The sequence below is a fragment of the Scyliorhinus torazame genome, chromosome 16, assembly GCF_047496885.1.
Source record: "Scyliorhinus torazame isolate Kashiwa2021f chromosome 16, sScyTor2.1, whole genome shotgun sequence".
In the NCBI taxonomy this organism is placed as follows: domain Eukaryota; kingdom Metazoa; phylum Chordata; class Chondrichthyes; order Carcharhiniformes; family Scyliorhinidae; genus Scyliorhinus; species Scyliorhinus torazame.
In genome coordinates, this window is record NC_092722.1 from 155,288,759 (window position 1) to 155,301,653 (window position 12,895).

The window sequence follows — 12,895 nt, forward strand, 5'->3', positions numbered from 1 at the left end:
TCCTTTGGATCCTTCTGCAATAATAATTGCTGGAAAGCAATTTTGTGTGGTCATCAACTGAAGAAGGTGTCATCCATAATTGAATAACCTGGCAGCCCTCACTTCATAAACTCACACAAATAATAACCCTTTGGGCAAGGTCACAGATGGCTGCGATCACACCAGCATGAGCCAAGAGTTGAGAAGGAGGGAGGCATTTGGGGGAAGAAATTGGCATTTTATTGTTCCAGATGGTATTTTTTAAGAAATGGATAATAATTTCACAGTTCAGTGCAAAATCATTTGCAACAGTGACAGAAAATCAACATTGACTAGACAGAGGTGATTAACAGAGATAGATGTGGTTCAGGCCGCTGGTTCATATACAAATCAAAAATAATGAAGATTCCCATTTATGTAATTTATACCATTACCTTGTCATTTTACATTATATGCATAAAATATTTTTGCTTCACATGGCACATGGAAAATAGTAGCATTTTGTAACTGAACTGCACAGGAACTGTGCTGTGCAATATATCTGGTACAATAGAAAACCCAATATTGGCAACACCACATTACATAACGCTTTGTTTGAGTGGTGGCTTATATGGTTATTTTAGTGCAGAATATTAGTATAATGAAAAGATAATACACAAATGTGAATTATGAATTGACACCCTCAAATTAATTTATAACTCATCCTCAATAGTGTTTAACATGGGAGGACTTCCGGGTGCGGCGATGACCAGCTGAGTCGCACGTTTCGGCAGCTCCCGGTGAAACGGACTTTTGGGCTCTTGATAGGAGCCCCAACGGCAATTTTGACGGCTAAAAACACTGTGCGGTAAACCAGAAGGGAATCTCCCCTGGATACGGATGAAAAAAGGAGGAGAAAGTGGCCGGATTGCAGTGGATCCTTTAGAACAGCGGCAAGGAAGGCAAGCAAAAACCAAGATGGCGTCGGAAGGTGGCAGTTTAACATGGGGCCCTGAACAACAAGAGTTCTTGAAATGCTGTGTGGAAGAGCTCAAAAAGGAAATGAAGAAAGAGCTGTTGGCCCCGATACTACAGGCGATCGAAGGGCTAAAGGAGGAACAAAAGACCCAGGAGCGGGAGCTTCGGGTCGTGAAGACAAAGGCAGCCGAGAATGAGGACGACATACAGGGCCTGGTGGTGAAGACGGAGACGCATGAGGCACATCAGAAACGATGTGTGGAAAGGTTGGAGGCACTGGAGAACAACGCAAGGAGGAACAACCTGAGGATTCTTGGTCTTCCTGAAGGTGCGGAGGGAGCGGACGTCGGGGCATATGTGAGCACGATGCTGCACTCGTTAATGGGAGCGGGGGCCCCGGCGGGTCCGTTAGAGGTGGAGGGAGCAGACCGAGTGATGGCGCGAGGACCGAGAGCAGGAGAAATTCCCAGAGCCATAGTGGTGAGATTCCTCCGTTTTAAGGATAGAGAAATGGTCCTTAGATGGGCAAAGAAAACTCGGAGCAGTAAATGGGAGAACGCGGTGATCCGCGTTTATCAAGACTGGAGTGCGGAGGTGGCGAGAAGGAGGGCGAGCTTTAATCGGGCCAAGGCGGTGCTTCATAAAAAGAAGATAAAATTTGGAATGCTGCAACCGGCAAGACTGTGGGTCACATATCGAGGGAGGCACCACTACTTTGAGATGGCGGATGAAGCGTGGACTTTTATTGTGGAAGAAAAACTGGAATGAGCGGGTTATTAAAAAGAACGTTTGAACAAAGTGGTGGGGCGAAGAGGGGGGTTAAAAAGGGGGGAAAGAGGAGTTTTATGTACTAATCCTGCGATGTGGTAACTTTTCTATCTTCCACAGGTGGTGATGGGGGGAGGAGGGGAGGTGGAGGAGATGGGGCGTTGGCCATTGGGGGCGGGGCCAAGGGAGAAGCGCGGGCTTGGTTCCCGCGCTATGATAATCATGGCGGGAATAGAGAAGCAGGAAGGAGGGGGCGTCGCACGGTGCGAGCCGAGCTCACGGGGGGAAGCCGAGGTCGGCCAGAGTTTGCTGACTTCTGGGAGCAACATGGGGGGAGTAATTACGCTAGCGGGGGATCTAGGGGGGGGGGGGTGGGAGGGGGGAATTACTGGGTTGCTGCTGCTGGGGAGAGGGGGGAGCTGGTATGGGAGGGGATGGGCAGGGGGGGCACCGCCTGGGGGAGATACAGCTGCGCGGGAACCGGGTGAGGAGCTGGAAAAAGGGGATGGCTAATCGACAAGGGGGGGGGGTAGGAAGCCCCCCCAACCCGGCTGATCACGTGGAACGTGAGAGGGCTGAACGGGCCGATAAAGAGGGCACGGGTACTCGCACACCTTAAGAAACTTAAGGCAGATGTGGCTATGTTACAGGAAACGCACCTGAAACTGATAGACCAGGTTAGGCTACGCAAAGGATGGGTGGGGCAGGTGTTCCATTCGGGGCTAGATGCGAAAAACAGGGGGGTGGCTATATTAGTGGGGAAGCGGGTAATGTTCGAGGCAAAGACTATAGTGGCGGATAATGGGGGCAGATACGTGATGGTGAGTGGCAAACTACAGGGGGAGACGGTGGTTTTGGTAAACGTATATGCCCCGAACTGGGATGATGCCAATTTTATGAGGCGGATGCTAGGACGCATTCCGGACCTAGAGATGGGAAAGCTGATAATGGGGGGAGATTTTAATACGGTGTTGGAACCAGGGCTGGATAGGTCAAGTCCAGGACTGGAAGGAGGCCGGCAGCAGCCAAGGTACTTAAAGATTTTATGGAGCAGATGGGAGGTGTAGACCCGTGGAGATTTAGCAGACCTAGGAGTAAGGAGTTCTCGTTTTTCTCCTATGTCCATAAAGTCTACTCGCGAACAGACTTTTTTGTGCTGGGAAGGGCGTTGATCCCGAAGGTGAGGGGAACGGAGTATACGGCTATAGCCATTTCGGATCACGCTCCACACTGGGTAGACTTGGAGATAGGGGAGGAAACAGGAGGGCGCCCACCCTGGAGAATGGACATGGGACTAATGGCAGATGAGGGTGTGTGTCTAAGGGTGAGGGGGTGCATTGAAAAGTACTTGGAACTCAATGATAATGGGGAGGTCCAGGTGGGAGTGGTCTGGGAGGCGTTGAAGGCGGTGGTTAGAGGGGAGCTGATATCAAAAAGGGCACATAAAGGGAAGCAGGAGAGTAAGGAATGGGAACGGTTGCTGCAAGAACTTTTGAGGGTGGACAGACAATATGCGGAAGCACCGGAGGAGGGACTGTACAGGGAAAGGCAAAGGCTACATGTAGAATTTGACTTGCTGACTACGGGCACTGCAGAGGCACAATGGAGGAAGGCACAGGGTGTACAGTACGAATATGGGGAGAAGGCGAGCAGGTTGCTGGCACACCAATTGAGGAAAAGGGGAGCAGCGAGGGAAATAGGGGGAGTGAGGGATGAGGAAGGAGAGATGGAGCGGGGAGCGGAGAGAGTGAATGGAGCGTTCAAGACATTTTATAAAAAATTATATGAAGCTCAACCCCCGGATGGGAGGGAGAGAATGATGGGCTTCTTGGATCGGCTGGAATTTCCCAAGGTGGAAGAGCAGGAAAGGGTGGGACTGGGAGCACAGATCGAGGTAGATGAAGTGGTGAAAGGAATTAGGAGCATGCAGGCGGGAAAGGCCCCGGGACCGGATGGATTCCCAGTCGAATTCTATAGAAAATATGTGGACTTGCTCGCCCCGGTATTGACGAGGACCTTTAATGAGGCAAAGGAAAGGGGACAACTGCCCCCGACTATGTCTGAAGCAACAATATCGCTTCTCTTAAAGAAGGAAAAGGACCCGCTACAATGCAGGTCTTATGGACCTATTTCCCTCCTAAATGTAGATGCCAAGATCCTGGCCAAGGTAATGGCAATGAGAATAGAGGAATGTGTCCCGGGGGTGGTCCACGAGGACCAAACTGGGTTTGTGAAGGGGAGACAGCTGAACACGAATATACAGAGGCTGTTAGGGGTAATGATGATGGCCCCACCAGAGGGGGAAACGGAGATAGTAGTGGCGATGGATGCCGAGAAAGCATTTGATAGAGTGGAGTGGGATTATTTGTGGGAGGTGTTGAGGAGATTTGGTTTTGGAGAGGGGTATGTTAGATGGGTGCAGCTGTTGTATAGGGCCCCGATGGCGAGCGTGGTCACGAATGGACGGGGATCTGCATATTTTCAGCTCCATAGAGGGACAAGGCAGGGATGCCCTCTGTCCCCATTATTGTTTGCACTGGCGATTGAGCCCCTGGCGATAGCGTTGAGGGGTTCCAAGAAGTGGAGGGGAGTACTTAGAGGAGGAGAAGAACACCGGGTATCTTTGTATGCGGACGATTTGCTACTATACGTGGCAGACCCGGCGGAGGGGATGCCAGAAATAATGCGGATACTTGGGGAGTTTGGGGATTTTTCAGGGTATAAATTGAACATGGGGAAAAGTGAGTTGTTTGTGGTGCATCCAGGGGAGCAGAGTAGAGAAATAGAGGACCTACCGTTGAGGAAGGTAACAAGGGACTTTCGTTACCTGGGGATCCAGATAGCCAAGAATTGGGGCACATTGCATAGGTTAAATTTAACGCGGTTGGTGGAACAAATGGAGGAGGATTTCAAGAGATGGGATATGGTATCCCTGTCACTGGCAGGGAGGGTGCAGGCGGTTAAGATGGTGGTCCTCCCGAGATTCCTCTTTGTGTTTCAGTGCCTCCCACTGGTGATCACGAAGGCTTTTTTTTAAAAGGATTGAAAAGAGCATCATGGGTTTTGTGTGGGCCGGGAAGACCCCGAGAGTGAGGAAGGGATTCTTACAGCATAGCAGGGATAGGGGGGGGCTGGCACTACCGAGCCTAAGTGAGTATTATTGGGCCGCTAATATTTCAATGGTGAGTAAGTGGATGGGAGAGGAGGAGGGAGCGGCGTGGAAGAGATTAGAGAGGGCGTCCTGTAGGGGGACTAGCCTACAGGCTATGGTGACAGCCCCATTGCCGTTCTCACCGAGGAACTACACCACAAGCCCGGTGGTGGTGGCTACACTGAAGATTTGGGGACAGTGGAGACGGCATAGGGGAAAGACTGGAGCCTTGGGGGGGTCCCCGATAAGAAACAACCATAGGTTTGCCCCGGGGGGAATGGATGGGGATATGGAATGTGGCAAAGAGCAGGAATAACGCAACTGAAAGATCTGTTTGTGGATGGGAAGTTCGCGAGTCTGGGAGCGCTGACCGAGAAATATGGGTTGCCCCAAGGGAATGTATTCAGGTATATGCAACTGAGGGCTTTTGCGAGGCAACAGGTGAGGGAATTCCCGCAGCTCCCGACACAAGAGGTGCAGGACAGAGTGATCTCAAAGACATGGGTGGGGGATTGTAAGGTGTCAGATATATATAGGGAAATGAGGGACGAAGGGGAGACTATGGTAGATGAACTAAAAGGGAAATGGGAAGAAGAGCTGGGGGAGGATATCGAGGAGGGGCTATGGGCAGATGCCCTATGCAGGGTAAACTCGTCGTCCTCGTGTGCCAGGCTAAGCCTGATTCAGTTTAAGGTATTACACAGGGCGCATATGACTGGAGCACGGCTCAGTAAATTTTTTGGGGTGGAGGATAGGTGTGCGAGGTGCTCGAGAAGCCCAGCGAATCATACCCATATGTTTTGGTCATGCCCGGCACTACAGGGGTTTTGGATGGGGGTGACAAAGGTGCTTTCAAAAGTAGTGGGGGTCCGGGTCGAACCAAGCTGGGGGTTGGCTATATTTGGGGTTGCACAAGAGCCGGGAGTGCAGGAGGCGAGAGGGGCCGATGTTTTGGCCTTTGCGTCCCTAGTAGCCCGGCGCAGGATATTGTTAATGTGGAAAGAAGCCAAGCCCCCGGGGGTGGAGACCTTGATAAATGACATGGCAGGGTTTATAAAGCTAGAGCGGATTAAGTTCGTTCTAAGGGGGTCGGCTCAAGGGTTCACCAGGCGGTGGCAACCGTTCGTCGAATACCTCGCAGAAAGATAGATGGAATGGAAAAAAGAAGGCAGCAGCAGCAGCCCAGGATTGGGGGGGAGGGGGGGAGGGGGAGGGGGGGAGGAGGAACCAGAAGGACTCTCAGGGTTGTTAATATATACTGTATAATATGTATAGGTCATTGCGACAGATAATTATATATTGGGCTGTTAAATTATATTTTTGGAGAGTGTTACTTGTGATAAGGCAGTTGCCAATTAGGGTTAGTTTTCATTTTTGTTATTTATTATTTATTCATTTTTTGTTTATAAAATAGGTCATTGTTATTTGTGTTGTTATAATATTGTGTAAAGGATGCACAATGTACTGTGTTGGTTGACCAAAAAGTTTCAATAAAATATTTATTAAAAAAAATAGTGTTTAACATGTATTTATAGAATCAACAGAATGGGCAGGAATTTCCTCAATCTAATTTACACCATAATCGCACCATTATTTTCATGCTGTTTTCGGTGACCGTTCCGTTAGGAAGTTACATACCAACTCCTGCAGAGCTCATTTATTTATGCTGGACCATAAATACCAATATAAAGCAAGTCAAACTTTTGTGTGACCACAGAGGTTCCACAATATAAAAAGCATTGCACAAAGATCATTCTTCAATAGGATGCTTGGAAGTGCCAGCTGCTGCTTCTCTAGTTCTTTTTTAAATTTCTGTTCTTAGTTGAGTAGAAATTGGACCGCATTATCCTGATGTGCAAGGCCCATTTTTGAGGCCAACATCTTGCGGACAAAGGATGCTTGAAAGACATTTGAGCCAAGAATGAGTCGGGCTACATTTCACTTGGTGGTTGCCCATAACAAGCACAGGGGCAGGACCCTCTGTTTGGGAGATCTTGTTCTCCCGCCGGAGGAGGAATTGCCTGTGCCATTGAACGCAGTGGAGTTATGGAAATGAGAAGGATAGGGAAATGGTCTAATAGAGTCCTCAACTTGCGTGAGAATTCCTTTCAGTGCAAAAGTGGCAGAAGTCACATGCGCATGTGTTTCCTCACTACAAACGAGGCCTGAGCCACATTACAATTTTAGCGAAAGATGCCAGGAAATTCCAGATTATTGTCTTACAGATGGCAATGACCACAAGCCGTACTTCCAATTACATTAAAGCTGCCACAATTGCCTCAAAAAATTGGGCTGATTTAGCACAGTGGGCTAAATAGCTGGCTTGCAATGTAGAACAATGCCAGCAGCGCGGGTTCAATTCCAGTACTGGCCTCCCCAAACCGGTGCCAGAATGTGGCTACTAGGGGCTTTTCACAGTAACTTCATTGAAGCCTACTTGTGATAATAAGCGATTATTATACTATTTAAAAAGTACACCATTAAATCAGCGTTACTGATGTCTATAGTCAAATGTTTGAGCTCTTATTTGCAACCCGACACAACTGTATAGTACATCTGGCATGTGTGAATCTGCAGCACAGCTCAAACTGATGAGCACAAAAGCCTCCCCGAACAGGCGCCGGAATGTGGCGACTAGGGGCTTTTCACAGTAACTTCATTGGAACCTACTTGTGACAATAAGCGATTTTCATTTCATTTCTGTGTCACCACCAACCTAACTAGTCAAAAGTTATCATCTGACAAAACCTCACAATTTTCACTCTTTTGAAAAATGTTACTATCTGTAGATATTAAAAAGCTTGCGCCTGCACTCACTTCTGTCTACAAAACCTCACTTCACATTCACATATTTTTTGTTATACTTATGCACCAATTTTTCCCATTATAAATGACTATGCTTATGCTTGTAATGGAAAAGACAGCATGGTGACGCAGTGGTTAGCACTGCTGCCTCATGGCGCCGAGGTCCCAGGTTCGATCCAGGCTCTGGGTCACTCTCCATGTGGAGTTTGCACATTCTCCCCGTGTTTGCATGGGTTTTGCCCCCACAACCCAAAAGATGTGCTCGGTCGGTGGATTGACACAATAAATTGCCCTTTAATTGGAATAAATGAATTGGGTACTCTAAATTAAAAATATATATATTTGTAATAGAAACTACTTGTGTAAACCTTCCTAACTAACGCTTTGCATCACCAAACTCCTGTTAGTCACTGCAGAGAAACATCCATGTTGCAATTGCCTCTAATGCTTTGCTTTCGATATTATTTGTCAGTTTTGCTGCTAAACCGTCAGAATAATACACAATCAAAATATTCTATTGAAATCAGGTAGATTGTTACCTTGCGGACGGAATTTGTGATGGCCAAAGGTAAGGACTTCATACAACACCAGGTAGGTAGGATAAAAAACTAGGTTTATTTACACTACTCATAATATTACATACTACTCACCCCGCAGGGTCACCCTCCTCGACTTGCTCTCAGGTCAGGGTTTATATCCTGTGAGGTTCCTCCCAATTAGGGGGGTGGCTCTGCCCCCCTCCCCTCAATCAGGGCGGCACGGTGGCACAGTGGTTAGCACTGCTGCTTCACAGCGCCATGAACCCGGGTTCAATTCCAGCCTCAGGTGACTGGAGTTTGCACGTTCTCCCCATGCTGGCATAGGTTTTCTCAGGGTGCTCCAGTGTTCTCCCACAGTCCAAAGATGTGCGGGCCAGGTAGATTAGCCATGATAAATTGCCCCTCAATGTCCAGGGTTGTGCAGGTTAGGCTATGGAATTACGAGGTGGACACTCGTAAATGGGAAGCGTGCTCATCCGAAGCATCGGTGCAGACTCGGTGGCCTCCTTCTGCACTGTGGGGATTCTATGGCCTATGAATCACCTGGTCAGTTCGTACTCCAAGGTGTAGGAGGGGAACCGTATACAATATAGGGTTTGGCCCCTGAGGGGGACGTAACAGAATTACATCTGTGTGCTGTGGCCCAATTATTCCTTACCCTCTTAACTCCACATAATGTGAGATCGACTAGGTCTTGGGGATGAGTGTCTCTTTTTTGCGCTAATTACATCAATGCAATCTGGGTGGAACTGTCCAAACCAATGGGAATATTGGGCAAAATTCTCCCGAAACGGCGCGATGTCCGCCGACTGGCGCCCAAAACGGCGCCAATCAGACGGGCATCGCGCCGCCCCAAAGGTCCGGAATGCTCCGCATCTTTGGGGGCCGAGCCCCAACATTGAGGGGCTAGGCCGACGCCGGAGGAATTTCCGCCCCGCCAGCTGGCGGAAACGGCCTTTGTTGCCCCGCCATCTGGCGCGGAAATGACATCTCGGGGCGGCGCATGCGCGGGAGCGTCGGCGGCCGCTGACAGTTTCCCACGCATGCGCAGTGGAGGGAGTCTCTTCCGCATCCGCCATGGTGGAGACCGTGGCGGAGGCGGAAGGGAAAGAGTGCCCCCACGGCACAGGCCCGCCCACGGATCGGTGGGCCCCAATCGCGGGCCAGGCCACCGTGGGGGCACCCCCCGGGGTCAGATCGCCCCGCGCCCCCCCAGGACCCCGGAGCCCGCTCACGCCGCCTTGTCCCGCCGTTCAAATTTTGGTGGTTTAATCCACGCCGGCGGGACTTCGGCCCATCCGGGCCGGAGAATCCAGCGGGGGGGCCCACCAACCGACGCGGCCCGATTTCCGCCCCCGCCGAATATCCGGTGCCGGAGACTTCGGCAACCGGCGGGGGCGGGATCCACGGCAACCCCCGGCGATTCTCACCCCCTCAAAGAGCCGGCTCATCTTCGCCCTTGTGAGGTGTGCTCTACACACAAACTTCAGCTGTATCAGCCCCAACCTCGCACACGAGGTGGAGGCGTTCACCCTCCGGAGCACCTCACAGCAGAACCCATCCTCCATATCCTCTCCCAACTCTTCCTTCCACTTTGCCTTGATCCGTTCTAGCAGCTTCCTCTCCTCCAAAATAGCCCCGTAAACCGCAGATACTAACCCCTTCTCCAGTTTCCCTGTCGTCAGCACCTCCTCCAACAATGTGGAAGCTGGCCTCTACTGGGAAGCTTGGTATCTCCTTTCTGGCAAATTCTCGAACCTGTATGTATCTAAATATTTCCCCCTGTTCCAGTCCATACTTCGTTCCCAACTCCTTCAATCCCGCAAAACGACCCGCAAGAAACAAATCTTTTAGTGTCCTAATTCCTTTCTCCGAAAATATCCATCCCATGTCCCTGGCTCAAATCTATGGTTCCCTCGAATTGCCAGTTCCCTTGACCCTGCCCCCAACCCGAAGTGCTGTCGAAACTGCCTCCAAATTCTCAACAACGCTATTACTACCGGACTCACTGAGTATCACCCCGAGGCCGTCAGGAGCAGTGCTGTCGCTAGCACCTTCAATCCCGACCTCTTACCCAAACTCTCCTCCATTCTGACCCATTGGGAGTCAACCCCTCTGACCCAGCTCCGTAACTTCTCCACATTCGCCGCCCAGTAATAATACATCAGGTTCGGAAGACCCAAACCCCCTGCCGACCTTCCTTTCTGTAGCAGCACCTTTTTAATTCTGGCCACCTTCCCTCCCCATATGAACGAGGTAATCATCCCTTCAATCTCTCTAAAAAATGCCTTTGGCAGGAAAATCGGCAGGCATTGAAAAATAAACAGGAATCGCGGCAACATGTTCATTTTAACCGCCTGTATCCGACCCGCCAGTGACAGAGGGAGACCATCCCACCTTGCCAGATCGGCTTTCACTCTCCCCACCAAACTAGAAATGTTGTACCTACGGAGCCCCCCCAAATCTCGAACAACTTGCACCCCCAGGAATCTAAAGCGAGTCCCTGCCTTACAGAATGGCAGCCCCCCCCCACCCCTGCCTCCACCCTGGCTGAGACACCACAAAATATTCACTCTTGTCTAGATTTAATTTGTACCCTGAGAAAGACCCAAACACCCGAAGCAACTCCAGTATTCCCCCTATTGACACACTTGGTTCCAACATGTATAATAACAAGTCATCGGCATATAAGGACGTTCTATGTTCTATCCCACCCCGCACTATCCCTTTCCATAACCCCAAACTTCTTAATGCGATGGCCAATGGCTCAATCGTGAGCGCAAACAGCAGGGGAGAGGTAGGACATCCCTGCCTAGTCCCACGGTGGAGAGGAAAGTATTCTGAGCTGATGTTATTTGTGCCGACACTGGCCCTTATATAGTAGCTTTACCCAGTCCACAAATCTGGGTTCAATTCCAAACCGCTCTAGGACTGCCATCAAGTACCTTCATTCTACTCGGTCAAACACTTTCTCGGCGTCCAATGCCACAACCACTTCTGTTTCCTTCCCCTCTGCCGGTACCATAACCACGTTCAATATCCTCCTAATGTTCGAAAAGAGCTGCCTCCCTCTCACAAACCCCATCTAACCTTCATCTATTACCTTGGGAGGCACTCCTCTAGCCTACCTGCCAGTACCTTTACCAATATCTTTGCGTCCACGTTTAAAAGTGATATGGGCCTATACGACCCACACTCCGTCAGATCCTTATCTTGCTTAAGTAACAGGGAAATCGATGCCTGCCCCAAAGATTGTTGTAACACCCCCTTCCCTATCGCCTCCTCAAACATCCCCAGCACCAGGGGTGCCAGCTTATCCTTGAATTTTTTATAATATTCCACCGGAAACCCACCTTCCCCGACTGCATCCTCCCAATCGCATCTTTTATCTCAATGTCGTTTTTTAAGCCAGTTCAGTGAATTTGAATTTGATTATTCACTGAGGATAACTGACTAAACTATTTTTCTGATTAACCCATTTTCAACTGTTAATAAAACTGGATCAGATTACATCTCTTAAAAATATTCATGAAACCACTGGATTGTTGTTAAAAATATCCATCAGGTTCTTCAGGAAACAAAACCTATTATCCTTATCTGATGGTATATATGACTCCAGTCCCATAGAAATGTTTTGCCCGTTAATTGACCTCTGAACTGGCTGAAAAAGTCACTCAGTTCGAATAAAACTGCTAGGATGAGCGATAATGAGAATAAAACTGGACTGACGACCTGGTATCAACCCAGTTACCTGATTCAGAGGTAACCCAACAAAGGTTCACCCAGTCTAGTCGATCCTGCTAGGTTCTCCTTACTGTCATCTGAAAATTGTACAAAATTGGGAGAGCAGTCCCACATAGTCAAGCAATAGCCTGACATGGTCACACTCACAAAATTATATCTTTCAGTCAATGTCCCTAACTCCTCCACCACCACTGAGTATATTCCACTGCCAGGACAGATACAGCAGAGGTGACAGTGCAATGATATACAAAAGCCCTAGGAGCCCTTAACATTGATTCTGGAATATTACATATCATGGCATCAGGTCAAACGTGCTGATTACCTTTCTTCAAATTAGGAATTGCTACTCTTCTATGTTGAACACCACTTGGATGAAACACAGAGGGTAGTAATGGCACAATATGAGTTCTGGGTGGGTAAATGTAATGCCCATCACTAAAAATGGCTCGGTAGGACCACGATAGACTGAGCTGGCTCAGCCCTGAAGGATATATCTGCCTGAGTGAGCCTGCAGCAGGTGGCAAGGGAGCCAACAAGGGCACAAAACCTACTTGACCTCCTCCCCACCAATGTACCTGTCACAGATTCATTTGTCCAATACAGTATTAGTGGAAGTGACCACCACACAGACAAAGACCCATCTTCACAATGAGGTTTTGTGGCATTATCATTGTGTTAAATGGGATAGATTCAAAACAGATCAGGTCACCTAAAACTGACTATCCATGAAACGCTGTGGGTCATCAGCAGCAGCAGAATTATATTCAATCACAATCTGTAACCTAATTGCCTGACATATTCCTTATTCTCAAACCAGGTTCAATAAGTAAAAAAGAGCAGTCAGGAGCTTGAAACACGGTGCCAACCTCCTGGCGCTACACCACAGGACTACTTGCATGCTCGATAGTGGTGACAGCATGCTATGCTGCAGAGCTAAGCAATCCCCTAGCCA

General features: G+C 49.2%; 1 protein-coding gene across 2 annotated transcripts in view; it reads left to right on the forward strand.

Annotated features, from left to right (window-relative positions):
* The window catches only part of cpxm2 (carboxypeptidase X (M14 family), member 2), a 308,110-nt gene that overhangs the window by 260,461 nt on the left and 34,754 nt on the right, over positions 1 to 12,895 (forward strand). The window lies entirely within an intron of this gene.